Raw genomic sequence first — 27,689 nt, 5'->3', positions numbered from 1 at the left:
TAGCCACTTCAACTCTGGCTGGATATTCACATATGACAGTCACAATTTCAACTGCGGACTGAATCCACTTATGAGATTAAGAACCTCAGCAGTGAGCTCTGTCTATGTTGGGGTGGGGGGGTTCCAATCCTAAGGGTTGCTGTGTTGTGCATATGAGAAACACAACCTCAACTGTGTGCCAGGCTCTGTGATGACACTCTCTGTACCATCCAAGAACTTTACACAATATGCAAGTGAATGCCAATTCTGCATGGTCTTTATAAAAAGAAGACCCAGAAACTTGTCTATTTGCCAAAGCCTTGCAAAGAGACACAGACTCTCTGCTACTGGCTGGTTAAATGTATTGCACCTGTGAGCTAAACCAAGGTAAATGTGACAATACCACCGGTGGATAGAGACTAATCAGTAGAGTCACATCATCTGTTTTTTGAGCCAGGGATATGTCACAATCTTGCATGAGGCCAGAGATCAGGCAGTGGAGTCACATCTCCTGGGTGCTGGATCCAGCAGCATATTACAATGCTTTCTGTGGGTTGAGCCCAGGCAGGAGAGACACATCACCTAGTTGCTAGGCCTAGTACTATGTCACAATCTTCTCTATGGGAAGGGTGCAGGAAGAGTGCAGGAAGGGGAACCACATAGCCTAGGTGATGGATGACACCATCCATTGCTGTTGGCCCAGCAATACACCACACATTTCTCACTGGACAGAACCTAAGCAGTAGAGGACCATCACAACCCCTAGTTTCTGTGTCCAGCAATATGTCACAGAGCATAGCCCAGGTAAAAAGTAACATTACCTAGGTGAACAGATGTCACAATGGCCTCTGTGGATAGAGCTAAGAGAGAAGAAAAGTGTCACATAACCTAGGTGGTGGTGCCAGCTATATGCCACAATCACCCCAAACGTTCTGGACCAAGTGATATGTCACAATCTTTTCTGTGTACGGTTTACAGGAAGAAAAAGGGAGTCACATAATCTAGGTGATGGGCTTAGAAACATGTCAATATGACCCCTGTGGGCAGGGACCACACAGAATAATCACCTCACCTTTGTGCTAGATACACCGATAAGGCATCTTGGTTCTGTGGGCTTGATCGTATGCTAAGAAGAGGGTCACATCACCTAGGTTTTGGTCCCAGAGATATGTCACAATTTTTTCTATGGTCAAAGCCCAGGTAAGAGAGGAGAGTCACACGAAATAGTTGATGAAGTCAGAAATATGTATCAATGCCCTCTGAGAACAGGGTCCAGGCAGGAGACTCACATCACCTTGGTGCTGGGCCCAGCAATATGTCACATGTCTTCTGAAAGTACGACAAAGCCAACAAGTTAGTGTCACCTCGGTGTTGGGCAAAGTAAAATGTCAACATCTCCCTTGCAGGCAGAACTTAGAAAGATGAGAAGAGTCACATCAGCTAGGTGCTGGACCCAGCAACAAGTAGCAATCTTCCCCTTTGAGCAGAGAGCACACAGGAAAAGACAGTCACATCACCTGGGTGATGGGTGCAGAGATGCATCACAGTGTCCCATGTAGGCATGGCTGAGGCTGAAGAGTTACATCACATGGGTGTTAAACTCAGCATATGTCACAGTGGCCCGTGTGGGCAGAGAACAAATAGGAGAATGACATAAGCTGGCTTTGTGGCCCAGGAATATGTCATGGTGTCCCCTGTGGGCAGTACCAGAAAAGGAGAGACTTACATCACTTGGATGTAAGGCCCAGTGATATGTCACAATGCCCCCTGTAGGCAGCATCAAGGCAGGAGTATGGAGTCACATCACCTATGTGCTGGGTTCCGCAATGTGTCACAATTGCAACTACGGACTGGGCCCAGGCAGGAGAGTCAAATTACTCAAGTACTGAGCAGAGGCATATGTCACAATCACACCTGCAGGATGGTTTAGAAATTAGATTAACAATTTCACTTATGTCCCAGTTCTAAACTTGAGAGTCAACACCTCCTGTATGTTGGGTCTAAGTACAAGAGTCACAATCTCAATGGTGCACTTGATTTGTTTGTGAGAGCCTCAATTTCTCCTGCAGACTGAAGGCTTACTGGAGCCACAGACTCACAGGTGTGTTGAATAGATGTCTGAGCGTCACCAACTCACCTTTGAACCAAATCCACATGTGAGTCAATTTTCCAACTTTTGACTGTTTTCACAAGGAAAACTTGGGACCTCAACAGTGGGCTGTGATCATGTGGAAAGGTGACAGATTTTGTTGTTGGCTGGGTGTGCATATGAGCCTCACAATCTTACCTGTGTGCTAGGCTCTGCTAAGACTCTCTCAGTACCATCTGAGAGCTTTCTACAGTATTAATGAGTGTTGCAAACCACTCTGTGACCTTCATGATGGTATGGACTCGTGACTGTACCTGTGGTTCTAAGCCCAGGTATGAGAGTCAACATCTCTATAATTGGCTGTTTCCAGATAAAAGAGTTCTCACCTGCTGTGAAGCTAGGTGAAAAATGAGTCACCATCTCAAGTGCAGCCAGATGTTCAACTATGACAGTTACAATTTCAAGTGTAGACTGCATCCACATGTGAGATTCAAGACCTTACCAGTAGGCTCCGTCCATGTGTCAGGTGACAATCCTAATAGATGATGCAGTGTGCATACAAGAAATGCAATGTCACCTGTGTGCTGGGCCATGTGATGACACTCTCTGTACCACCTGAAGGGTTTATATGATATACAAGAGAGTGGTATTCCACTATGACCTTCATACAAGGAGGAGACCGAGAATCTTACATATTTCCCTAAGCCTAGCTTTGAAAGACAGTATGTCCCCTATTTGTTGATTTGATATGTGAGAGTTATCATCTCACCTATGAGCTGAACAAATCCCACCTGTGCATAGACAGTGAGCAAGAGAGTCACATCATTTTGGTGCTAGACCAGAGATATATCACAATCTTTTCTCATGGCAGAAACTAGGAAGAAGAGTCACGTCACCTGGGTGCTTGGCCAGGGATATGTTACATTCCTGTTCTGAAAGGAAGGCACAGGCAGCAGAGTCACAGCATGTGGGTGCTGTGCCCAGTGATATGTCACAATGCTCCCTGTGAACAGGACCCAGGAAAAGAAAACACATCAACCTGTTGCTGGGCCAAATGTTATGTCACAATCTTTCGTCTTGGCAGGATGCAGGCAGCAGAAGAGAGTCACATCTCCTAGGTGATGAATGCAGAGATATGTCATGAGGCTCTCGAGAATGGTAGGGCTAACACCCTGTTTACAGGGCATAGACAGGTGCCTCCCATCTTCTAGGTGTTTGGTCTAGTCATATGACACACTACTCAAATTTTGTGGGGCCTCTGCAACATACAAGAGTCACATTACCTAGGTACTAGGTCCAGGGATATGTCATCATCCCACATTTTGGCAGGAACCTGACAGAGAAGAAGGACACATCACCTACACCATAAATGTAAAAATATATCATAGCCAGGCACAGTGGCTTATGCCTGTAATTCCAGCATTTTGGGAGGCTGAGGTGGGTGGATCCCTTGAGGCGAGGAGCTCAAGACCAGTCTGGCTTACACGGCAAAACCCCAACTCTACTAAAAATACAAAAATATTAGCTGAGCATGGTGGTACTTGCCTGTAATCCTAGCTATTCCGGAGGCTGAGGCACGAGAATCACTTCAATCCAGGAGGCCTGATGATTAGGTTCAAGGCCAAATAGCAAAATGTGTTTGTATTTAATATATTTTCTCTATATATAAACATTGCAGGTCAAGAGTATGCACAGATATGAAGACTTGGAGTTTTCTTCTCCTCCGGACCTATCATCCTTTGTTCCCTTTCTGATCTCTGGAAGGAAGGTGGGCCAAAGGTGGCCAGCAGTTGTCTACTTGTGGTTAATTTATTCCTGCTGCCCTCTGCTCCTTCTATGGCCACTATCTTTTCCATCCTTCAAACTGAAGAGAGATGTTGTTAGGAAGAGGCCCTTCCTTCACACTGGCAGAATAAATTCGTTCAGGCCCTTTACCCACCCAACATCAGAGCTGCACTTCACCTGTGGCTCCTGAGTACCTGGAATGTGGCTGGGTCTACACTGTGATATGCTGGAAAGGCAAAAAACAGATAAGTAGCCCATGCGCGGTGGCTCACGCCTGTAATCCCAGCATTTTGGGAGGCCGAGGCGGGTGGATCACCTGAGGTGGGGAGTTCCAGACCAGCCTGACCGACATGAAGAAACCCCGTCTCTAATAAAAATACAAAAATTAGCCAGGCATGGTGGCACATGCCTGTAATCCCAGCTACTCAGGAGGCTGAGGCAGGAGAATCGCTTGAACCCAGAAGGCAGAGGTTGCGGTGAGCCGAGATCATGCCATTGCACTCCAGCCTGGGCAAGGAAAGCGAAACTCCATCTCAAAACAAACAAACAAACAAAACACCAAGACTTAGTTCCAAAGATACAGTTCCAAATATATACATGCTACATTAATAATTATACATTGCTCATATAGTAATATTTTGGATATATTTGGTTACTGAAATTGTTACAATCAGTTTGACCTGTTCTTTCTTTTTAAAGTTTGTCTACTTGAAAATTTAAAAATCAACTTTGGCTCACATTCTATTTCAGAAGATTGCCTCCTTATTTTTTGGACAGAGTTTAGTTTTGCTTTTGTTGCCCAGTCTGGAGTTCAAAGTGATCTCGGCTCACTGCAACCTCCGCCTCCCAGGTTCAAGCGATTCTCCTGCCTCAGCCTCCCGAGTAGCTGGGACTACAGACATGTGCCACCTCTCCCGGCCATATAATGTATTATGTATAAACGCATATGACCTTACAGGCAAGGTTAAATGCAAATATCTCTGGGTTGGGACTGGCTCAGCTCCGGGAAGAAGCCTTGTCTGAAAAGGCTGCAGCTTAGGCTGTCACTCTTTCTTCATTCAGGCCAACATCTGATCACATCTCCTGTCACTCAAGGCCTGAAGGGGCGGGGCCTTAAACGTTATCCAATCAGGGCCGCTGGGCTGGAAACCGTCCAATGAGACACGCAGCTTCAGCGGACGGGGCGGCTTCCAGGTTTGCCTGGGACTTTGTCTCTCGCTGAGGTGGGAGCTGCGGGTCTTATCTTCCCTTGTCTATGTTCTTTGCTCCTAGAGGCCCAGTCTCTGTGGCCCTGTGACCTGCAGGTATTGGGAGATCCCCAGCTAAGACGCCAGGTACCCCCTGGAAGCCTAGAAATGGTGAGAGTGCTAGGTCCGACATCCCAGGAGAGGGGAAGGGGCTGTGGGGGGACTCAAGCCTCCTTGCAGTGAGCTCCACAATCTGCGCCAGAGTTTTCCTTGGCCAGCTCGGCCTCAGTCCCCTTCAGCCATACGATGGCGGCTGCTTTGAAAGCCGGGACCCCGGGAGTCATGTCTCTTCCCTGCGCAGTGACTGTGCCCTGGCCTGGAGCCCTCTCTGGGGAGCTCTGCACCCGCAGCTCAGGTCTCTTCCAGATTGTTCAGGGACCATGGGAGGGTAATCAGGGGAGAATCCTGACTCGGGGTGCGGGGTTCATGAATGGGAAGAGCTTTGGTCTGTGGGGTTCTGAGTCCTTTTCTCTTACTGAAAATGTACAAAAGTCACTGCAAAAATATTAAAGAATTTAACGAGTGATTCAAAAATTGTAGGCTGGATGCGGGGGCTCACGCCTGTAATCCCAGCACTTTGGAGGCCGAGGCAGGCGGATCAGAAGGTCAGGAGATCAAGACCATCCTGGCCAATATAGTGAAACCCTGTCTCTACTAAAAATACAAAAATTAGCCGGGCGTGGTGTCACCTGCCTGTAATCGCAGCTACTAGGGAGGCTGAGGCAGGAGACTCACTTGAACCAGTAAGTCAGAGGTTGCAGTGAGCCAAGATGGCGCCACTGCACTCCAGCCTGGCAACGGAGCGAAACTCCGTCTCAAAAAAAAAAAAAAAAAAAAAAAAAATTGTAGAGTACCCAGCTATGGTTTGTCGTCCATACCAGGGGCTTGAAGAAAACACTTTTATAAGGTGCGATAAAGAAAACTAAATTCAATAATTGGCTAGGTACAGTTAACATAGTTTCTTAATTTGTACAATCAAGGTGGACATTTCTTGGTTATATAATCAGAGGTTAATTGGCAGTTTATAGTTGGCTAAGCCTCAATTTTGTTTCTCCCAGTTTAGTAATTTATAAAAACACGCATTTGAGGCCAGGCGCTGTGGCTCACGCCTGTAATCCTAGCACTTTGGGAGGCCCAGGTGGATGGGTCATCTGTCGGGAGTTCAAGACCAGCCTTACCAACATGGAGAAACCCCGTTTCTACTAAAAATACAAAATTATCCGGGTGTGATGGTGCATGCCTGTAATCCCAGCTACTTGGGAGGCTGAGGCAGAAGAATTGCTTGAACCCAGGAGGTGCAGGTTACGGTGGGCCGAGATTGCGCCATTGCACTCCAGCCTGTGTTTTTTGAAACTCCATCTCAAAAAACAAAATAAAAAACATGCATTTAAGTTAAATTTCTTTAAAGTAGAAATCCAGGGACCAGAGCCACCTCAGCCTAGTTGCCTGCCACTTAATTATTTTCACACTCCACAGGAGAGTAATTTTCTGCTGTTTTTTTTTTTTTTTTTTTTTTGAGAAATTTTCACTCTGTCGCCCAGGGTGGAGTGCAGGGGTGAGATTTCCGCTTATTGCAACCTCCGCCTCACAGGTTCAAGCGATTCTCCTGTCTCAGCCTCCCGAATAGCTGGGATTACAGGCACCTGCCACCACGCCTGGCTAATTGTATTTTTAGTAGAGACGAGGTTTCACGTGGGCTAGGCTGGTCTCGAACTCCTAACCTCAGGTGACCCGCCTGCCTCGGCCTCCCAAAGTGACATGGCCCAGGAGTCCCTGATTTTTAAACAGTAGCTCAGGAGCATAGATGGGTTCATTGGGTTTGTTCTGACATCTGCAGTAAGGAGAATACTGTGGGACTGAGCCCTGAATCAGGGTCTGTGCTGAATAGGTGGTGTCAGAATGCAAATTTTAGATAATGAGTTGATGTTGGAGAATCTTGGTGTTCAGCAAACTCTACAGATTTGGCCTGGAATGAAACTCTGGGAGGCTCTGCTTTTCTTTCACAGTGACCATTGTTTTGTGATTCTAGGTCTCCTCCCAGGGTGAGAGAGAACTGAAAACTTAAAGGAAAGAAGCTCTGATAGCAGATTCCCTTTTTCCACAGCTGCCAGCACAGGATTTCTACCCACTCACAAACACACCCACTAGACATTGAGGTGTCTACACCACTCCCAGAGCTAGACACCACCCTCAGGAATTTCACCACAGCATTTTTGATCCTAATGTTTCTTGCCAAAAACCCACAAGTGTCTCCAAGTCTCCTAGCATATCCCTTCCCCAGACACTGAATCTGCAGCAGCAGCCTGTTTTCTCCACCAACGTAGGGTTCTGGACCACTTGTTCATAATCTCATCTGCCTGCATGAAACCAGAAATAAATCAGAGTAGAGTCACACCTGGGCTACTATCTGTAGCACAAACCAGTCCTATCACCTACATTGCACTTTCCCAAACAAACTTATGGATTTTTTTCCTTTTAACTTTTATTTTTTGTTCCTAAGTACACGTGCAGGTTTGTTATATAGGTAAAATTGTGTCATGAGGGTTTGGTATGCAGATTATATTGTCACTGAGATACTAAACATTGCACCAAGTAGGTGTTTTTTCTGACCTTTTTTGTCCTCCCATCATCCACCATCAACTTGCCCTCAGTGTCTGTTCTCCTCTTTGTGTCTGTGTTCTTGTTATTTAGCTCTTATAAATGGTAAAATGTATTTATTTATTATTATTATTTTTTGAGACGGAGTCTCGCTCTGTCACCCAGGCTGAAGTGCAGTGGCACAATCTTGGTTCAGTGCAACCTCCACCTCCCTGGTTCAAGCGATTCTCCTGCCTCAGCCTCCCAAGTAGCTGGGATTACAGGTGCCTGCCACCATACCCAGTTAATTTTTGTATTTTTATAGAGATGGGGTTTCATCATATTGGCCAGGCTGGTCTTGAACTACTGACCTCAGGTGATCCACCCACCTCGGCCTCCCAAAGTGCTAGGATTACTGTCTCTGTATTAGTTTTCTAAGAATAATGGTCTCTGGCTCCATCCATGTTGCTATGAAGGACATGATTTTGTTTCTTGTTCGTTTTTTGTTTTTATGCCCACACTGTATTCCAAGATACTTATGTACCATAATTTGTTTTTATTAAATCTTTTATTTTATTTATATTTGAAAAAAGGGTCTTACTCTTTCACCCAGGCTGAAGTGGAGTGGTGTGATTTAGGCTCAATGCAGCCTCAATCTCCTGAGCTCAATCAGTCCTCCTACCTCAGCCCTCCAAGTAGCTGGGACTACACTCACATGCCACCACACCCACTATTTTTTTCTTTTTCTATTTTTTGTAGACATGAGGTTTTGCCATGTTGCTCAGGCTGCTCTCAAACTCCTGAGCTCTGGCAGTCTATCTGCTTTGGCATCCCAAAGTGTTGGATTACAGGCATGAGCCACCGTACCTGCCCATACCATGTTTTCTTTATCCAGTCTACCACTGATAGGCATTTAGGTTGATTCCATGTCTTTGCTATTGTGAATAGTGCTGCAACGAACATGCATGTGCATGTGTTTTTATGATGGAATAATTTATATTTCTTTGGGTATATACCCAATTACGAGGTTGCTGGGTCAAATGGTAATTCTGTTTTTACTTATATGAGGCATCACTACATTGCTTTTCATAGTGGTTGAACTAATTCACACTCCCATCAGCAGTGTATAAGCATTCCTTTTACAACCTTGCCAGCATCTGTGATATTTTTCACTTTTTAGTAATAGCCATTCATAGTTGTGTGAGATAATGCCTCATTGTGGTTTTTCTTTGCATTTCTGTAATGATTAGTGATGAGCATTTTTTATATGCTTGTTAACCACATGTATGTCTTTTTTTGAAAAGCATCTGTTGATGTCTTTTGCCTGCTTTTCCTTTTTCTTTTTTTTCCTCACTGAGATGGAGTCTTGCTCTGTCACCCAGGCTGGAGTGTGGTGGTGCTATCTTGGCTCACTGCAACCTCTGCCTCCCGAGTTCAAGCAATTCTCCTGCCTCAGCCTCCTGAGTAGCTGGGATTACAGGTGCCCACCACTACGCCTAGCTAATTTTTGTATTTTTAGTAGAGACAGAGTTTCACCATATTGGCCAGGCTCGTCTCGAACTCCTGACCTCAGGTGATCTGCCCACCTTGGCCTCCCAAAACACTGGGATTATAGACATGAGCCACGGTACCTGGCCTAATCAATCTTGATTTTTATATATAGTGTAAGAGAGGGGTCCAGTTTCAATCTTCTACATAGTGCTAGCTAGTTATTCCAGCAAAATTTATTAAATAGGGAATTTTTTTCAAATTCATCTTGTCAGCTTTGTCAAAGATCAGATGGTTGTAGGTGTGCAGAATAATTTTGGGGTGCTTTAATCTGTTGTTTTGGTCTCTGTGCCTGTTTTTGTACCAGTAGCATGCTGCTTTTGTTACTGTAGCCCTGTAGTATAGTTTGAAGTTTGGTAATGTAAGGCCTCTACCTCTGTTCCTTTTGCTTAGGATTGCCTTGGCTATTTGGGCTGGTTTTTTTTTTTGTTCCATATGAATTTTAAAATAGATTCTTTAGGTCCTGTTAAGAATATTTTTGGGCCGGGCACAGTGGTTCACACCTGTAATCCCAGCACTTTGGGAGATGAGGCAGGCGGGTCACCTGAGGTCAGGAGTTCGAGACCAGCCTGAACAACATGAAGAAACCCTGTCTCTACTAAGAATACAAAAATTAGCTGGGCATGGTGGTGAGTGGCTGTAATCCCAGCTAAGGGAGGCTGAGACAGGAGAATCACTTGAACCCAGGAGGCAGATGTTGCAGTGAGCCAAGATCATGCCACTGCACTCCAGCCTGGGTGACAGAGTAAGACCTTGTCTTAAAAAGAAAAAAAAAAAAACTTTTTGATCTGATACATAAATTCAGTAAAATTTCAGGATACAAAATCAATGTGCACAAATTGGTGGCACTGGTGTACACTGACAGTGACCAAACTAAGAATTAAGAACCCATCATTTTAAAATAGCTGCAAAAAAAAATAATTAGGAATATGTCTAACCAAGGTAGTGAAAGATTTTTACAAGAAAAACTACAAAACGTTGCTGAAAGAAATCATAGACAACAAAAACAAATGGAAACATATTTCATGCTTACGGATGGATAGCAATCCTGTTGTGACAATGATCAACCTACAAAAAGCAATCTACAAATTCAATGTATTTTCCATCAAAATAACATTATCATTCTTCACAGAACTAAAAAAAATCCTAAAATTTATATAAATTAAAAAGAGAGCCTCCATAGTCAAAGCAAAATGAAGAAAAAAAAAAAAAGAAAACCAAAAACACACAAATCTGAAGGCATCACATTATCTGACTTCAAACTATGCTATAAGGCTATAGTTACCGAAACAGCATTGTATATAAAAATAGACATGTAGACCAATGAAACAGAATAGCGAAACCAGAAATAAACCCAAATACTTACAGCCAACTGATCTTTGACAAAGTAAACAAAGGTATAAAGTGGGGAAAGAACACCCTATTCAATAAATGGTGCCAGGATAATTGGGAAGCCACATACTGAAGAATAAAACTGGATCTTCAGCTGGGTGCAGTGGCTCATACCTGCAATCCCAGCACTTTGGGAGGTCGAGGTGGGTGGATCACGAGGTCAAGAATTCAAGGCATGTCTTTGGTTGGTATCCAGATAACAGTTTCTTCAGATTCCTGGTACTTGGGAGGAAAAGAAGTTGTTCTGGAGATTCAAACAGATAAACTAAATGCTTCCATCTTATATGGCCATTAGAATAATAGATGAAGCAGTCATGGTCCCTACTGTTGTGGGATAACTTAGGAATCAGACTGAGGGGTTGAGGAGGATTTATTATTTAGGTGCACCAACCCAGTCGGATTAACATCCAAAAGGACTGAGCCTTGAACAGAGTTAAGTTATCTTTTAAGCATTTTGTGGGGCAGGAGGAGATCTGTGCAGGGGGAAGCATATTACAGAAGTGAGAAACAAAGACAGTTATTCAATTAATTGAGATATGCATTACATCACTTCCCACTTTTCAAGGAAAAACATGTTTTATGACTTGAGTTTATCTGTCTAGTGACCTTGCAGCTGCACAGCTAGAGAAATGGTCTTCACAATGCCTGGGAAAGGGAGAGATTAGGCTCACTGGCCACAGAAAAATAGGCAGTTAATTTTTAAAGGACTCCAGATCTTTCTCTTCCTCAGGGGGAATTGGGTTTTCTTATGTATAACTGAGTTTTTGCTTACACATTCTTTAATTTCTTTTAATTCCTGTTCTACTACCATCCATGAACTTTTAGTCCAGACTAGCAACTGGATAAATGATGAATTAAGCATCATATGGTTGATACAATAAATAGATTTGTAAAAAAAACTTGGGGTTTTTTGGGCTGTAAGCGACCAAATAAAAAATATTTATATTGTGGCTTCTGATGTCATCACCTGAAGGAATGTTTATGGGCAGAATTGTTATTATTATTATTTCTTTTACTTTGGTAATACATATTTATTTTCTAATAAGATTATTCTACATATCCTTAAGATATTTGTTTAAATGGATTATTAGTATATATTATAAAATTGACAGGGTAGTAGCTAAAAAAGATTAAAGTTACACAAACTCTGGGATTTGTTTTTCTTAGGTAAGCTTAGGAAACAGAACTGGAAGTACCCTCGTGTCATAGAGAACAGAATTCTACATAGGCTCCACTCCCTGCTCCAGTTCTGTTTAGATTCACCCTACTTGGGGGCTTTATTTAGGCCTGTCCCCTCTGTGGAGTCTTGCCTCAAAGAACTGATTTAATAAGACCAGACTTTTGGTTGGTGAATCCTGCTGCCTTTGTAGAGGTGGTGTTCACAATTTCCTGAAATCCAAAAGCAGACAAATGGGAATAATGTATGTATTTTTGGGTCTTAATTTTTAATTTTTTTGTTAAAAACAGTGCTTGCAGAGACATCCATTTAGCAACTTGTTTTCTATTCTTACAAATCAGTAGTTGCTCCACAAGTCACAAAAAATTAAATATAAACACAATAAAAATTCCTCTAATCTACATTAAATTTTTCCTTTATCCCTCTCATCTATCTATTTAGCTTTTCTTCTATACATTTTTTTAAAAAATTAATGACAGAGAAAAAATATTAAAATGCTGTGCCATTTATCTAAATACTGGGAATTATTAAGCACTTGGTACCAACTCCCAGGGTGTTATGAGGATTAAGTCACATAATGTGTTATTCCCAGCACAGTGCTCTGTAACATACTCTTGAGCACATAGAGCCCAATGTTTAATAAACATGCCATCAGTACATTTGTACATGTTGTTATTAAAACTCAGACTTATTCAGACATTACTGCTTTCTATTTCCTCTGTATGCTCTACAGAGCCAGCAAAGAATATGATACTTTAGGATGGACAGTGGTTGTCTTCGTTTGCCCTAAAAGTATTTGTGTTGTGAGGAGCGCTGAGTGTAAGGGACTCTGTGCTGTACCTGCTTTCTCTAACTAATGCTGATCATGAGCCCAGGGGGAGCAACATCAACATTGACAGGGGACTTGTTTAAAACATTCATTTTTGGACCCTTTTCAAACCTGCAGAATCACATTACAAAGAGTGGGGCCAAAATTAGCAAGTGATTTATAAGCTCACTAAAGCGTGAGAGCCAATGCCTAGCTAAGTGGTTATAAGCCCAGACCTCTAATTAGGATTACATGGTCAATTTGCAGAAAAATCATTTGTGCTTTTTTTGCAGGTTTTGTTTATTGTTTTAGGTGGAATCATACTTGTTGTTTTAGTTAAGTCTCTCATATAATTCCAAGGTGAGGCCAGAATCAACAATGAAGGGTTCAAGACATTCATGAGACTTAAGGTAGAAACCTTTGCACTAAAGGGTGGTCACAGGGCCTGTTCTGTTTGGGTTTGGGAGAGACAAGGCAGTGTGGCCCGTATTACCATTACTGTAGCAGAAATTTCTGCTGTCTGTGGCACCTGAGGACAGAAAAGAAGAAACATATTTTTATCTTCATGGAACAGCTCATTGTTCCTGAATCTCTTCTGGTATAAAGGACAGAAAAGGATGGAATTTTTCTGCAGGTCTTGGTCCTTCTGCCTGTGGGTGTGGTGATAGCAGGTAAATGGGTGGTGCTGACACCTTTTAAGGCATATTCTCAAGATGCTGGTGTAATTTGTGCAGAAAATTTCATCTGAGTAGGAATTCCAGAGGAGAAAGAGGAAAAAATTGCTTTTTTTTTTTCAGCTTAACATGTCTCATATCAAGAGCTGTGTCCACTCTGCCTTCTGAAATGCCATGCATTTTTACATGCAAACCTTTACTTCTCTACTTGTGTTTTTCCTCCCTAATGAGTTTAACTACTTTAAAAAATTCTTATGATAGTCAAGGGTCTCTGAAAAATATGTTTTTTCTCATATACCAAAGCCTTCTACATCACGGCTTCTTATATGCCACGCAGAATTCTTTTCATGAATTTATAATCTACCTGTATTAAAAATGTTCCCTTTGTGGCTGGGAAGGTGTGAATACTCAAGATTCCTACTGGAGAAGAAAGGGGTTCTTAGTAAAGATGGAAAACTTGTAATGTTGAGTTTCCATCTGTGTTCTTCATTAACTATGCAGTACAGGATTAAGAAAATGTTTATTTAAAGAGGATGGCATTTATTACCCAGAAAGTCCTGAAAAAAAAATTAGAAAATACCTGCTTTCTAGAGTGCTAAAGAAAGACTACTTAAAATCACTATTAAAAATGACAGAACATGGGAGATACCTGTGTCTTGAACTTGGTATAAAACTGATGGTTCTTTATGGTTAAACTCAGACTACAATTTACTTTTGGGGGAAAATGTCACAGTGATGATGCTATGTCCTTTTGTGCATCAGCACATCAAAAAAATTTGTCCTAATGCAGTTAATGTTAATGATTCACTTGGTTAAGGAGCTCTGTGACAGATTTTTTTTACTAGAAAGCTAATTATGTCTTTTCATTATAAATTATTTTTATGCAGCTGATGTGCATAAACCATCACATTTTATCTGGTAGCTGCCCCTCTTTCTTAGGTTTTCTTTGCATATATCTGTCTTTAGCAAGTGAAAGCTCTCAGCATTTTTTACGGTCCAGAAATACTAGGAAAAACAGGGTCTTTTACTTACTGGATGTTTGACAAAATATTATTCTTGGGCCAAAAACATTGGCATTACTGTTGAACTTGTTAGAAATTCAGAAACTGAAAAAAAAAGAAAGAAATTCAGAAATTCAGACTTCTTTCCAGTTCTTCTGAAAAAATAATCTGCATTAACAAGTTATCCAGTTTATTCTACACATTAAAATTTGAGAGGTACCTTCTAACTCAACATGTCTTTTTGATCTGAAAAAATATACACAACTCATTCTGTATGATGTAAATATAGCACTCAAAAATTTAAGTTTGTGTTTATGCCCTTAATTTTATACTTTATTCAGAAAAATAGCATATGTATACTGATGTTGTGGATCCTTTGCCACTCTCTTTTCTCAGAGTTAGAGAATACATTAGAGGTGTCCTTTCTATTTGTTAGTTTTCCTTCTAACAGTCAGGACCCTCAGCTGCAGGTCTGTTGGAGTTTGCTGGAGGTCCACTCCAGACCCTGTTTGCCTGGGTATCACCAGCAGAGACTGCAGAACAGCAAATATTGCAGAATGGCCTGATCCTTCCTCTGGAAGACTTGTCTCAGAGGGGCACCCGGCTGTATGAGGTGTCAGTTGGCCCCTACTGGGAGGTGTCTCCCAGTTAGGTTACTCAGGGGTCAGGGACCCACTTGAGGAGGCAGTCTGTCCATTCTCAGATCTCAAACTCCATGCTGGGAGAACCACTACTCTCTTCAAAGCTGTCAGATGGACTCTTAAGTCTGCAGAAGTTTCTGCTGCCTTTTGTTCAGCTATGCCCTGTCCCCAGAGGTAGTGTCTACACAGGCAGGCAGGCCTCCTTGAGCTGCAGTGGACTCGACCCAGTTCAAGCTTCCTGGCCACTTTGTTTACTTACTCAAGCCTCAGCAATGGTGGATGCCCCTCCCCCAGTGTCACTGCCACCTTGCAGTTTGATCTCAGACTGCTGTGCTAGCAGTGAGTGAGGCTCCGTGGGCATGGGAACCTCCAAGCCAGGCGTGGAATATAATCTCCTGGTGTGCCGTTTGCTAAGACCATTGGAAAAGTACAGTATTAGGGTGGGAATATCCCGATTTTCCAGGTACTATCTGTCATGGCTTCCCATGGCTAGGAAATGGAATTCCCTGACCCCTTGTGCTTCCCAGGTGAGATAACACCCCACCCTGCTTTGGCTCACACTCCATGGACTGCACCCACTGTCCAACAAGCACCAGTGAGATGAACCCGGTACCTCAGTTGGAAATGCAGAAATCACCCATCTTCTGTGTCACTCATGCTGGGAGCTGTAGACTGGAGTTGTTCCTATTCAGCCATCTTGGAACCTCTATCAAGTAGTTACAAGTAAGGAAACAACAGGTGCTGGAGAAGATGTGGAGAAATAGGAACATTTTTACACTGTTGGTGGGACTGTAAACTACTTCAACCATTGTGGAAGACAGTGTGGTGATTCCTCAAGGATCTAGAACTGGAAATACCATTTGACCCAGCCATCCTATTACTGGGTATATGCCCAGAGGATTATAAATCATGCTGCTATAAAGACACATGCACACCTATGTTTATTGTGGCACTATTCACAATAGTGAAGACTTGGAAGCAACACAAATGTCCATCAATGATAGACTGGATTAAGAAAATGTGGCACATATACACCATGGAATACTATGCAGCCATAAACAAGGATGAGTTCATGTCCTTGCAGGGACATGGATGAAGCTGGAAACCATCATTCTGAGCAAACTATCACAAGGACAGAAAACCAAGCACCACATGTTCTCACTCATAGGTGGGAATTGAACAATGAGAACACTTGGACACAGGATGGGAACATCACACACCAGGGCCTGTCATGGAGTGGGGGGAGGGAGGAGGGATAGCATTAGGAGAGATACCTAATGTAAATGATGAGTTAATGCGTGCAGCACACCAGCATGGCACATGTATACATATGTAACCTGCACGTTGTGCACATGTACCCTAGAACTTAAGGTATAATAAAAAATTTAAAGTAAATACATTAGAGAATATTTCTATGTTGAAAATTATTTTATTAAATTTTAGTCACTTCTGTGAATCAGAACCAGTTCTCTACTCTCTCATTTGACCTTGAGTCACGTTAAAAATTCTGCCTGTGGCCACTTGGTAAATGTGTGTGGGGTTGTTTTTTAGAGTCAGAGAATACATTAGAGAATATTTCTGTGTTAAAAATTATTTTCTTGGATAATTTCAGTCACTCCTATAAGTCAGAACCTGTTAGTGAAATTAAAAATTCTGTCCATGACCACTTGGTAAATATGTGTGTGTGTGTGTGTGTGTGTGTGTGTGTTTTCAGGGACCACTGACATTTAGGGATGTGACTGTGCAATTCTCTCTGGAGGAGTGGCAATGCCTGGACACTGTTCAGCAGAATTTATGTAGGGATGTGATGTTAGAGAACTACAGAAACCTGGTCTTCCTGGGTGAGGATAACTTCAATACTCAATTCCTAATATACCCTAAAGGCTTTATTTTTGTTTTGTTTTGTTCTTTTTAGAAATTTTTTTGGTAATTTGGTCATTTTTTATAATTATACTTTACATAAATGAGTTTCAAATTCCTATTTTCAAGAAAATCATAAGGATTTGTCAGTGTAGAAAAAAAATTTCAAGATGTTTCATCTTGAGCTAAACTTTCTACATTGCTGAGCTGATCTGTATCCCTCACTCTAGATAGTGGTAATTCCAAAAATTTAGTGGCATAAAATATTGTTGCCTCCACCTTAAAATCTAATTGCTACCACCAATTTTTTTATTCAGTAGTACTGGGTAGTGAATTAAGAACCTACAAATATACAGTATTTTCTAAATATTTAGAAATTTCTGTTATAAATTAGTATTTTGGTATAAATGTATTAGAATATTGTATTACATCCCCTTTACTGAGCACATTACTAAGTTGATAATTGGAGAATATGAGCAAGATGCATGTTACTTATTTTTAATCAGGTATTGCTGTCTCTAAGCCAGACCTGATCACCTGTCTGGAGCAAGGAAAAGAGCCCTGGAATATGAAGAGACATGAGATGGTAGCCAAACCCCCAGGTAGGTGAGAGTGAAAGCCAGTACAACAGATGACACAGATGAGAGATCCAAAGGTCAAGGAGAAAGCAAGTCCTTAAAATGTCATTTGGGAAGCTATTTTCCAAAGGATATAGTTTCTGGAAGCCTGAGTTTTTTTTCTTTTTTCTTTGCTCCCACATAGGGACATTTTCTGTCTTATGCTTTTACATTCTCTAAAGCATCTACTTTTCTTTCAATCATTTTCCTTCAAGTTTACAGTGAGAGCCAAAGTCCTCTTCGTGGCATATAAAAGACTGTACAATCTGACTCCTTTTTCATTGTTTTTAGGGACACACAAATATCTGCATAATTTTCAAAAACTCTATGTTAAGCTATTTTTTAAGTTCTCTTTTTGCAACATGTCTGAAATGAATGGAGTAGTGGTTTCTGTTCCATTAAACTTTTTAATTTTTCTGCACATTCCATCCTTTTTTTATTTTTAGTATATTATTGAAAGATAGTTTGGAATTATAAAATATGATGTCATTCTGCTTTGGTTTTTTTCCTCAAGATTGCTTTGGCTATTCAACGTTTATTATAGTTTCATGTGAACTTTAGTCATGTGAAAAAACTTGCCATTGGAATTTTTATAGGGAACTTATTGAATCTATATTTATTGAATCTATATTCTTTCAACTCAGAGACATAAAACATTTTTACATTTATTTGTGTCTTCTCTATTTCTTTTCCTAGCTACCTTATATAGCTAGGAAATAAAAAGTCTTTCAGTCTAAAGATTTTTTATCTCCTTTGTCAAATTTGTTCTCAGAAATTTATTTATTTTATTTATTTATTTTGAGACGAAGTTTCACTCTTCTTGCTCAGAATAGAGTGCAATGGCATGGTCGCAGCTCAGTGCAAACTCCACCTCCCAGGTTCTAGTGATTCTCTCTTGCCTTGGCCTTTCAAGTAGTTGGGATTACAGGCACCTGCCACCACTCCCAGCTAATTTTTGTATTTTTAGTAGAGATCCGGTTTCACCATGTTGGCCAGACTGGTCTTGAACTCCTGACCTCAGATGAAACACCCTCCTTGGCCTCCCAAAGTGCTGGGATTACTGGTGTGAGCCACCATGCCCAGCCAGAAATTTATTATTTTAATGCTATTGTAAATAAGATTTTTTTTTTTTTTGTCTATTTTATCAGATAGATTGTTCTAAGTATATGGGACCATAACTTGTATGTAAATTTGATATTTTGCTAATTTACTGAATGTATTTATTAACTTAGGTTTTAATGCACTACTTATGGTTTTCTATATATAAGATCATGTAATCTACAAACAGCAAACTTTTACTTATTTGTCTTAAGTTTCAATGGCTTTTTGAAAATTGTTTTGACTAATTATTCTGCCACATACTTCAGTGCTATGTTAAAACAATCATTGACAAGGTGCACAATATAATTTTGCATTTGGTGTCTGTGAACTTGAAGGAGCAAACACCTCTTCAAGTTTCTATAAACTAGTTTCAGAAGGTAAAGATCTTCTTTCACTGGGCCCCCAGGGTGATGGGATTCCCTCTGGGTTTACGATGAAGGGTTGTAGCTTGGTCACAAAATTGCTGGGTCTGCACTAGGGTCCACCTTTGGTTGGCTTGTCACAAGGGGCTTGGATAGTTGTAATTCCCATATTATTTTTGGACAAACTGGATATCCTTCAAAATTTTGCTCTGTAGGGCAGACACTAGGGCAGGTTTTTGCAGTTGGGTCTGTATATAATGTACCTTAAATTGGGATGTAAATGAGTATGGCTTTCACTGAGTACCACAGAGGATTTCCTCGGGTCACTGTGTTGGTTTCTAGGTAAAGAGAACTGGCCATAAACTGTGGCCCAGGAAGCTGAAACTGAGACTTTGAACTGCTAAAGGCACCACATTAAAAGCCAGGGTCTGCAGGCCTGACAGCATGGCTATAAATGAGTGTCTTCCTCCAGGCCTATGAAAGTAAAGAACCTCTTTCTGACTGGCTGAAAGGATTTTGAAATAATTACAGAGTAAATTCAGAATTCTCAGTGGGACCAAGGTGGGTTGGCCATTTCCTGTCCTGTAGCCAAGACCGGGGTCCTGTAGTTTGCCACTGAAATGAGAGCCTGCCTTCTGAAGAAAACACCCCTCAATCTTTGGCTTAGAAGAATTTCACAACTTCATCCCTGGACCTTAAAGATCTCTTAAAGGCACTTATTTTGGAGATGAGATCTTGCTACATAACCCAGGCTGGTCTTGAAATCCTGGCCTGAAGCAATTCTCCAACCTTAACATATAATGTAGCTGTTATTACAGGTTCAAGCCATGAGGCCTGGTTCTCTCATAAAGGTATTTTTGTCAGGGATGGCCAACAAATTTTCTTGCTGTGGTGGAATAGGCACATAAGACATCTTTTATTTCTCCATCTTACTAATGTCACTCTATAAGGTTTTAATTTCTATTTTCTATTTCAAATTTCCTGTTATTTTAGATTCAGACATTTAGGAACAATAAGCTAGAATTTACATGTTATGTTTGAAGATAATTAGATAATTAGTAGGCACTCCATATTTACTAATATAGTTACTTATAAATGTACGTTTGCTGCAGGCAAACAGGAATTATAAGCTTTTCACACACATTCTCTAGCCTATGTCTAAATAATAACATAATTTATTTATAAATATTTGTTTTATATAAGAGACTCTAACCATATTGCTATGTATTACATGTATATAAAATATATTTAATAATATCTATATTAAATTACATATATATAATTTAGCAATGAAAGGCTATTCCTTGCTTCTAAAGTTGGATTACAGCAGTTTTGTTTCATGAAAGAATAACATACAATTAAAACATAAAAATGATCTCTAGTTTAAATGCTTATTTATTTAATGTTTCTCATTGGTATCTTCTATTTATGATTATACTGCATTTTCTCTAAAATTTTACTGCCACACAGTGCCTATCAATGATTCAAAATACCTGCCTTCCATAAATACACAGTTACTTATTGTTGTTATCTAGACAATTTTTTTATGGTACATCAATGTTGCATGCCAGATTATATGAGTAAACATTTTACTTATTATTGTTTTGCAGTTCCATGTCAGTGTTTTTTTCAGTGTAGGTTTCTTAACATCAGTTCATTGTGATTTTTTTGTTTTACTTACATACTATAATTTTAGACGATTTGCAAATCTGTTTTTACACTTTAAGTCAGTATGGGCTTGAATTAAGAGATAAACCATCCAGGCCGGGTGCAGTGGCTCTCACCTTTAATCCCACCACTTTGGGAGGCTGAGGCGGGCGGATCACCTGAGGTCAGGAGTCTGAGACCAGCCTAACCAATATGGTGAAACCCCGTCTCTACTAAAAATACAAAAAGTTAGCTGGGCACGGTGGCATGCACCTGTACCTGTAATCCCAGCTACTCGGGAGGCTGAGCAGGAGAATTGCTTGAACCCAGGAGGCAGAGTTTTCAGTGAGCCAAGATCATGCCATTGCACTCCGGCTTGGGTGACAGAGCAAGACTTCATCTCATGGGAAAAAAAAGAGATAAACCATTCATTCATTCATATTTCTATCATGATCAGATTATATAGTTGTGTGTTTTTATCTATACCCCAATTTTGGTTATCGCTTATCATGTATATATTTTTTAGCTGATTTTTAGTGGTTTTGTCTGAGTAGTCATGGAAATAGTCTTATTTTCACCATGTGTTTAATATTGAATATATTTTTTTTTGTGTTAAAAACTTTTGTGATTTGAAGGTAATTTTTGAATGGATTTATAATTCTGTATTTTTTTCAGTTTTTCCCTTAAAACATTTATTGTTGAAAAAACAGATAACATAAAATTTACCATCTTTTTTTGAGATGGAGTCTTGCTCTGTTGCCCAGACTGGACTGCAGTGGCATAATCTTGGCTCATTGCAACCTTTGCCTCCCTGCAACCTTGGCCTGCTGAGTTCAAGCAATTCTCCTGCCTCAGCCTCCTGAGTAGCTGGGATTATAGCCATAGGCAACAACACCCAGCTAATTTTTGTATTTTTAAAAGAGATGGGGTTTCACCACGTTGGCCAGGCTGGTCTCGAACTCCTGACCTCAAGTGATCTGCCCACCTCAGGCTCCCAATGTGCTGGGATTATAGGGTTGAGCCACCGTGCCTGGCCTAAAATTTATCTTTAATCTATCTATGTGTACATTTCAGGGCTAGGCATGGTGGTGGCTCACATCTATAATAACAGGATTTTGGGAGACCAAGTCAGAAGGATCGCTTGAGCCCAAAATGTTGAGACCAGCCTGGGCAACATATAAAGACCCGCTCTCTGCAAAAAAAAACAAACAAAAAAATTTAACAGGCAGCCATGGGGGTGTGCACCTGTGGTTGTAGCTATTTGGGAGATTGAGCGGGGAGGATTACTTGAACCTGTGAGTTTGAGGCTGAAGTGAGCCATAGTTGTACCACTGCAATCCAGCTTGGGTGACAGAGTAAACCCTGTTTCAAAAAAATGGCATATATTTCCGGCATGTTAAGTACTTTCACATTGTACTTAACATACAAGAGACTTCTCGAAATTTTCCATCTTGTAAAACTAAAACTCAATACCCATTAAATAACAACAACCCATTTTACCCTCTCTCTAGCCCTAGACAAACACCATTTCACTTTCTGTTTTTATGAGTGTGACTACTTAAAATATCTCATGCTAGTGGAATTATATACTATTCATTATTTTGTTACTGGCTTATTTCAGGGGACATAATATTCTCAATCTTCAAACATGACAAGATTTTGTAAGGCTGAATAATATTTCATTGTATTTATGTATTACATTTTTCAATGTATTTCCAAATAAAAAGACATTTGGGTTACTTCAGCCTTTTGACTTTTGTGAATACTAATACAATAAACATGATTGTTCAAATTTGTCTTCCAGGTCCTGTGTTGCATGTTATAGATACAGATTCATAAATGAGATTGCTGTATTTTATAATTTTATTTTTAATTATTTGAAGTACATTTATAACACTTTAAAATAATGGCTACACTCCTGATTTTCACCAACAATCAACATGGGTTTCATGTTCATTGCATCTTCAACAGATTCAGATTTAGTGAGTTTTTTTTGTTTTTTGTTTTTTTTTTGAGACAGTCTTGCTCTGTCACCCAGGCTGAAGTGCAGTGGCACGATCTTGGCTCACTGTAAGCTCTGCCTCCTGGCTTCACACCATTCTGCTGCCTCAGCCTCCCAAGTAGCTGGGACTACAGGCGCCTGCCACCACGCCTGGCTAATTTTTGTATTTTTAGTAGAGATGGGGTTTTACCATGTTAGCCAGGATGGTCTCTATCTCCTGACCTCAGGTGAGCCACCCACCTCAGCCTCCCAATATGCCAGGATTACAGGTGTGAGCCACCACACCCAGCCAGATTTGGTGTTTTCTAAAAAAATTATAGTGGCCATTCTAGACCAGGCACTGTCACTCATGCCTGTAATCTTAGCACTTTGAGAGGCTGAGGCAGGCAGATCACAAGGGCAAGGAGTTCAAGACCAGCCTGGCCAATATGGTGAAACCCCATCTCTACTAAAAAAAAATAATAAAAAAAAAATTATCTGTGCGTGGTGGCAGGTGCCTGTATTCCCAGGTACTCAGGAGGCTGAGGCAGGAGAATCGCTTGTACCCAGGAGGCGGAGGTTGCAGTGAGCTGAGATCTCACCGGTGCATTCCAGCCTTGGCAACAGAGTGAGACTCTGTCTAAAAAAATAAATAAAAAATAAAAAAATTATAGTGGCCATTCTGATGAGTGTGAGATGATTTTGGTTTTTATTGTGGTTTTTATGCATTTCTCTACAAAATAGTAATTTTACAAGTTCTTTTAAATGCTTTTCTTATTTGTGTACATTTTTGATAAAAATTTTGTTTAATTATTTGGCCATTTCTAAATCAACTTGAAATGTATTGTTGAGTTCTAAGACTTGTTTATATATTCTGAATAGTAACTCCTATCATGTGATTTGCAAATATTTTCACACATTTTCTATGAGGCATTGTCACCCTATTGAATGTTTTATTTGGGTGCAAAAATTTTGAAGTATAATGCAGTTAAATTTTCCATTATTTGTTACTGATGCATGTAATGTCATATGTAAAGAAATGTTGCCAAGACCAGTGTCAGGTTTTTCTTCTATATTTATTTCTAAAAAATTGGTTGTTTTTTATGTCTAAGTATTTTATTTAAAATATTTTTTATATATGGTTCAAGGAAATAATCCAGCTTTATTTTATCATTGTTGATATCCAGTTTTCAACATTACTTTTGAAGAGATTATCTTTTCTCTATTATGCGCTCATGGCAACTTTAGGCAAGATCATTTGATCTTTTAAAGGAGGGTTCATTTCTTCACTCATATTCTGTTGTTTCATCTGTTTATCTGTCTTTGTTTCAGTACCACATTGTTTTTATTTTAGCTTTTAGTATGTTTTGAAATCAGAAAGTATAATGCCTCCTTGTTCTTTTTCATGGGTTTCTGGCTATAGTTGTAATCAAGGTTTAAACTTTTATACAAGATTTATTGCATTGATTGGTCTGTTCTCATGCTACTAATAAGAACATACCCAAGACTGGGTAATTTATAAAGAAAAGAGGTTTAATTGGTACACACTTCCACATGGCTGGAGAGGCTTCACAATCATGGCACAAGGCAAAGGAGGAGCAAGTCATGTCTTACATGGTGGAAGGCAAGAGGGCGTTAGCAGAGGAACTCCCCTCTATAAGCCCATCAGATCTCCTGGAACTTATTCACTATCACAAGAACAGCACAGGAAAGACCCACTTTTGTGATTTAATTGGCTTACCCTGTCTCTCTCATGACACAAGAGAATTATGGGAGCTACAATACAAGATGAGATTTGGGTGGGGACACAGCCAAAGCATATTATTTCTGTTAAAAACTGTACTATTGAGATTGCTATTATATTAAATTTGTTCACCACTGTAGGTTGTATCGATACCTTTGAAAAATTAAAATTTTGACCCCTGAGCAAGAATATGTTGAAGAGTTTTATATACTTAGTTTTATATACTTTTGGATTTGCCAGTTTTACTTTTGCTTTTAATTCCTAGTTTTATTCAGTGGTGGTCAGAAAACACACAGTGTATAATTTTAGTATACTTAAATGTATTTATTGTTTCTAGACAGGATCTTACTCTATCATCCAGGTTGGAGTGCACTGGCATGATTTTGGCTCACTGTAGCCTCAGCCTCCTGGGCTCAAGTGATCCTTTCACCTCAGCATCCCTAGTAGCTGGGACTAGAGACATGCACTACCATGTCTGGCTAATTTTTTGATTATTTGTAGGAAAAAGGTCTCACTATGTTGCCCAGCCTGGTCTCAAACTTCTGGCCCCAAGAGATCCTCTCACTTTGGTCTTCCAAACTGTGGGATTATAGGCATGATGACTTCATGCTGCTGTGCAGTTTTCAATGTTGGAAGTAAGACCAGTGGGAGGTGTTTGGTTTGTGAGGAAAAATTCCTTGTGCATGGGTTGGCACCATCCTCTTTGTAATCAAAATTTTACATTCCATTAATTCAAAAGACAGCTGGCTCATTAAAAGAACCTGGCTCCTTCACCTCACACTTGCTGTCTGTTACCATGTGATATGTCCAGTTACTCTTTGCCTTCCCCCATGATTGTAAGCTTCTTGAGACCCCTACCAGAAGCAGATGTTGGCACACACTTCTTGTACAGTCTGCTGAACTGTGAGCCAAATTTTTTTTACAAATTATCTATTCTTGGGCTTCCTGTACATGCAAAATAATACGGTCTATAATGCTTTCTAAGTTCTCTATTTTATTATTGCTATTTTAACTGAATTTTCTATTTATTATTGAAAATGAGGTCTTGATGTCTACAATTATGTTGCTATGTATTTCCTGCTTCAATTTGTCAATATTTGCTTTATATATTTTGGAGCCCTGATGTTACTTATAGATATACCTATAGATAAATAAGTATTTTATTGTACTATATAATATATCTATATAGATTTTTTTTTTTTGAGATGGAGTCTTGCTTTGTTGCCCAGGCTAGAGTGCAGTGGCATGATCTCAGCTCACTGCAAGCTCTGTCTCCCAGGTTCAAATGATTCTTCCACCTCAGCCTCCCGAGTAGCTGGGACTAAAGATGCATGACACCATGCCTGGCTGATTTTGTATTTTTAGTAGAGATGGGGTTTCACCATGTTAGCCAGGATAGTCTCGAACTCCTGACCTCGTGATCCACCTGCCCTCGGCCTTCCAAAATTCTGGAATTAAAGGCATGAGCCACTATGCCCAGCCCTATATAGATATCTATATGTGTGTATGTATATATGTGTTATATATACACGTATCTATATGTATACATATATATACATATACAATGGATAGATACCAGTTAAATTGACCCATTTTAGCATTATGTAATATCAATCATTGTCTCATGCTAGTACTTAAGACATGTCTACTATAATTATGACTACCTCACCCAATTGTAGTTACTACTAGCATGGAATATAGATTTTTTTCATTCTGTTACTTTCAGCCTATTTAAATGCTACAATGAATCTCTTGTAGGCAGCATACTGTATGCTATTTTTCTTAAGCCAATTAGGCATTTGATTGTTTAAATATAATTTTTTTTTATTTTTGAGATAGGTTCTCACTCTGTCAACCAGGCTGGTTTGCAGTGGTTTGATCATGACTCACTGCAGTTTCAACCTCCCAAATTCAGATGATTCTCTCATTTCAGCCTCTGAAGTAGCTGGGTTACAAGTATGTGCCATCACACCCAGCTAGGTTTTTTGTATTTTTTGTAGAGACACAATTTTGCCATGTTGCCCACTCAGGTCTTGACCTTCTGAGATCAAGTTGAGCAGCCCACCTTGGCCTCCCAAAGTCCTGGGATTACATTTTTTAAAATTAAATAGTTTAATTAATTTTTATTTAAAATAATTGCTTAAAGAAATGTTTCTATTCCCAGTTTTATTGTTTGGTTTTTTTTAGATTTTTTTTTTAATGAAGTATTTATTGATCATTCTTGGGTGTTTCTCGGAGAGGGGGATATGGCAGGGTCATAGGATAATAGTGGAGAGAAGGTCAGGGGATAAACACATGAACAAAGGTCTCTGGTTTTCTAGGCAGAGGTCCCTGCGGCCTTCTGCAGTGTTTGTGTCCCTGGGTACTTGAGATTAGGGAGTGGTGATGACTTTTAAAGAGCATGCTGCCTTCAAGCATCTGTTTAACAAAGTACATCTTGCACCGCCCTTAATCCATTTAACCCTGAGTTGACACAGCACATGTTTCAGAGAGCAGGGGGCTGGGGGAAAGGCCATAGATCAACAGCATCCCAAGGCAGAAGAATTTCTCCTAGTCAGAACAAAATGGAGTCTCCTATGCCCACCTCTTTCTACACAGACACAGCAACAATCTGATCTCTCCTTCCTTTCCCCACAGTTCTCCCCCTTCTTTTCAACAAGACCGCCATCGTCCTCATGGCCCGCTCCCGATGGTCGCTGTCTCTTCGGAGCTGTTGGATACACCTCCCAGACAGGGCGGCCGGGCAGAGGTGCTCCTCACTTCCCAGACAGGGCAGCCGGGCAGAGGCGCTCCTCACTTCCCAGACGGGGCGGCCGGGCAGAGGCGCTCCTCAATTTCCAGAAGGGGCGGCCGGGCAGAGGCGCTCCTCACTTCCCAGACGGGGTGGCCAGGCAGAGGCACTTCTCACTTCCCAGACGGTGTGGCGGCTGGGCAGAGGCGCTCCTCACTTCCCAAACAGGGTGGCCGGGCAGAGGCGCTCCTCACTTCCCAGACGGGGTGGCCGGGCAGAGGTGCTCCTCACTTCCTCCCAGACGGGGTGGCGGCCGGGCAGAGGCGCTCCTCACCTCCCAGATGGGGTGGCCGGGCAGAGGAGCTCCTCACCTCCCAGACAGGGTGGCCGGGCAGAGGCGCTCCTCACTTCCCAGACGGGGTGGCCGGGCAGAGGCGCTCCTCACTTCCCAGACAGGGTGGCCAGGCAGAGGCGTGCCTCACTTCCCAGACGGGGTGGCCGGGCAGAGGTGCTCCTCACTTCCTCCCAGACGGGGTGGCGGCTGGGCAGAGGCGCTCCTCACCTCCCAGACGGGGCGGCCAGGCAGAGGTGCTCCTCACCTCCCAGACGGGGTGGCGGCCAGGCAGAGGCGCTCCTCACCTCCCAGATGGGGCAGCCGGGCAGAGGTGCTCCTCATCTCCCAGTCGGGGCAGCCGGACAGAGGTGCTCCTCACTTCCTCCCAGATGGG

The 27,689-nt window shown here is 41.2% G+C and overlaps 1 pseudogene; it reads left to right on the top strand.

The window, feature by feature from the left end:
* Window positions 1-5,108: 5,108 nt before the first annotated feature.
* Window positions 5,109-24,611, top strand: LOC129020597 (zinc finger protein 273-like; annotated as a pseudogene).
* Window positions 24,612-27,689: the final 3,078 nt, after the last annotated feature.

The sequence above is a fragment of the Pongo pygmaeus genome, chromosome 20 (genome assembly GCF_028885625.2).
Source record: "Pongo pygmaeus isolate AG05252 chromosome 20, NHGRI_mPonPyg2-v2.0_pri, whole genome shotgun sequence".
Taxonomy (NCBI): Eukaryota; Metazoa; Chordata; class Mammalia; order Primates; family Hominidae; genus Pongo; species Pongo pygmaeus.
Note: the sequence above shows the minus strand (reverse complement) of the source record. Positions and strands in the feature narration are given on the sequence as shown.